This window comes from Brassica oleracea, chromosome C3 (genome assembly GCF_000695525.1).
Source record: "Brassica oleracea var. oleracea cultivar TO1000 chromosome C3, BOL, whole genome shotgun sequence".
In the NCBI taxonomy this organism is placed as follows: domain Eukaryota; kingdom Viridiplantae; phylum Streptophyta; class Magnoliopsida; order Brassicales; family Brassicaceae; genus Brassica; species Brassica oleracea.
The window spans coordinates 56,416,941-56,420,638 of NC_027750.1; positions in this window are offsets into that span (position 1 = coordinate 56,416,941).

Genomic DNA, 3,698 nt, shown 5'->3' on the forward strand with positions numbered 1-3,698 from the left:
ATCCTCTAGACATTATTTAAGAATTAATTTGCCATGTATCATCACCACATTCATTTTGAAAGAAAAATAATAACATGACTTAGTATAAAATATGACATGGCTCTCACCTTATTATGACATGTACAATGTCATTTATAAAGTTTACTTTTTTGGTAATCATGTCATTTATGAATTTTACATTTTTGGTAAGATTCTTAAAATATATGAATAACTTATTTGTATTATCATTACTAATTTTTTAATTGATAACATGTTAAATATAAAAAGAGTTTCACATCAACATTATAGTTTAAAGATTTAAATAATTGTAGATAATTATACTTCTATCATAAATAATTAATTTTTGAGTTGTAGTTTAATTCTATGCAAAAACAACTAATCATGTTTCCAAATTATTAATTGTTTTTCATGTATAATCGACATAAAATATGTTCACTCAGCGAATGTGATTCGATTCACTGAATTAATTAGTAAATTAGTTGTTATTACTATAATTTTAGTTTAACTAAAATAATTAATAAATAATTTACTTTATTATAAACTTAATTAATTCCGAAAATATAAATTAACATTTTTTAAACTAAATAAAAATATTAAAATAATTATTTTTATTTTTTATTATTTTTACTGAGAAAACAAAAATCTAAAATATTACCACTATATATTAAATTTAAAATATAATAATAAAATATAATTTTTAAATTATTATTACTGCACAATGCACATGATACAGAAAATCACATAGTTTACATGAAAAATACAGAACACTCTCTGGTATTCAAACTAAATAGCTTATGAGCACCTAAAATGGAATAAAATAGTTTAGTTATAGACATTTAATCCTAAAAATTGGTCTCTGTACCATATCAAATGTATTCTTATATTTTCTAATTTTTATTGTATTCATCTAATTTAATTTTTTAAAACATTTAAATATAATTTAATACTGATATTTTTATTTATAAAAGTTATAAACTTATTAATTACTATATTATTTAAAAAGTTTTCATAAAATTCTGATATTATTTAAATCATTTTATTCTAAATTATAACATAAAATTCTATGATTTTTTACGAAGAACTATAGTTAATAAAAATAACCTATTTATTCCAATCATACTTATTAATATAAAAATATAACTTTATAGTATAGAAGTAATGTTTCTCTAGAAAAATGGGGATAATTTATTTATCTTTTTAATTAAATGGGGGTAATTTCTATTGTTAATCAAGAAATAGAAGTGAGTTAGAGAACATAAAATAAAGAGACTGAAGATGCTATAAAACAAAGAATCCCTCTCAACTCTTAGGAGAGACTTAACGACAGCATATGCTTACGTTAACCGACTCTAATCAGACAACATAAAATATGTTTTGGAGGTCTAGAGTTTGGACACCGTGACGGGTTGCCCAAGTTCAAACTTTGGTTTGCAACTTTCCAGTAATAAACGAACACTTAAATGATTAATTATTTACTTTGTAATTCATTCGACAAGTAACCCAAGTTTAAAAACAAGCTCAATAGTGACTAAATTATGGCAAAAAGCAACCTTCGATTGTGGTCCATCATTGAACATATCCCCGGTTGCTTTTTGCCATAATTTAGTCACTATTGATGGGGATATGTTAAATAATATAGTAATTAATAAGTTTATAACTTTTATAAATAAAAATATCAGTATTAAATTATATTTAAATGTTTTAAAAAATTAAATTAGATGAATACAATAAAAATTAGAAAATATAAGAATACATTTGATATGGTACAGAGACCAATTTTTAGGATTAAATGTCTATAACTAAACTATTTTATTCCATTTTAGGTGCTCATAAGCTATTTAGTTTGAATACCAGAGAGTGTTCTGTATTTTTCATGTAAACTATGTGATTTTCTGTATCATGTGCATTGTGCAGTAATAATAATTTAAAAATTATATTTTATTATTATATTTTAAATTTAATATATAGTGGTAATATTTTAGATTTTTGTTTTCTCAGTAAAAATAATAAAAAATAAAAATAATTATTTTAATATTTTTATTTAGTTTAAAAAATGTTAATTTATATTTTCGGAATTAATTAAGTTTATAATAAAGTAAATTATTTATTAATTATTTTAGTTAAACTAAAATTATAGTAATAACAACTAATTTACTAATTAATTCAGTGAATCGAATCACATTCGCTGAGTGAACATATTTTATGTCGATTATACATGAAAAACAATTAATAATTTGGAAACATGATTAGTTGTTTTTGCATAGAATTAAACTACAACTCAAAAATTAATTATTTATGATAGAAGTATAATTATCTACAATTATTTAAATCTTTAAACTATAATGTTGATGTGAAACTCTTTTTATATTTAACATGTTATCAATTAAAAAATTAGTAATGATAATACAAATAAGTTATTCATATATTTTAAGAATCTTACCAAAAATGTAAAATTCATAAATGACATGATTACCAAAAAAGTAAACTTTATAAATGACATTGTACATGTCATAATAAGGTGAGAGCCATGTCATATTTTATACTAAGTCATGTTATTATTTTTCTTTCAAAATGAATGTGGTGATGATACATGGCAAATTAATTCTTAAATAATGTCTAGAGGATAATTAATAAATTTTTTAATTTTTTTTTTGTTTTTTGCTTGTTGGCCTGAAAATTACACGGCCTGCTTTGAGCAGGATTCCATTAAACTGTCATGCACAAAACTGCATATTTTGAGAAATGATTACATTTTTTTCTTTAGATTGGTTGAAGGTTCAACGGGTGTTCCTCGTATGCCCGATCGTTAAAAATGACGAATAATATTTCATTTAGTTATTTTTATTTTGAATTTGTTTCCACTAAACTATATTATTCACAACATTAATCAAATTTATATTTTTTACAATAAAATTACCTTTTTACCATAAATTACCTTTTTAATTACTATTCATTTGACATATCACCTCTTTTTTAAAGAATGTTAAAATGACTCATTTAAAAAGTCTGTAAATGACTCTTTTAAAGCAAGAAAACAAACAGAAAGCGCCGTTACTCTCATGAAAGAAACCAAACTTGCTTAGTTTGGTCAAGTCTTCTTTCTCCTCTGGCCCGAACTAAAGAGATCTATTACGAACCTGCTTATGAACTTTATAAGTTGGGCTGAAGTATGATGTTGTTATCCATGTCTCCTTCCATTTCTTTCCCTCCGAAAATTGTTTATTAAAGCTTGGAAAAATGTATCTTAGGAGAAACAGAGTCCTCTTGTCTTTTCCACGAACCACCAGCAGTTTGATAGAAACTAAAAGTCGAAGATTACTTAAGACATTGTCGTGAACAAACACGAATCAAACTCGAAGAAATTAAAAACATTTAGAGAAAAAACTCGATTGAAACAAATTCCTTATAATTCGTTAGACATGTATTATACAGCTTCAAAAATCTGAAGACTCGTTACACCTTTATACTAAAATAAAATGCAACTTCTGTCCACGACCACACGAATACTTTCTTCAAACTAAAACAACATTACAAAGTAAAACCGGAAAGCCAAACTAAACCGGAAAGAATAACCGGTTAAAGAATCACAAATGTGAACCCGAGGATGAGCCATCAGCGCTGCTAACATCCCAATTATGTTTCTTCTTGTGCTCGAACTTCTGAAAGCATGTCAATGGCTTTATCTGATAAAAAAAAAA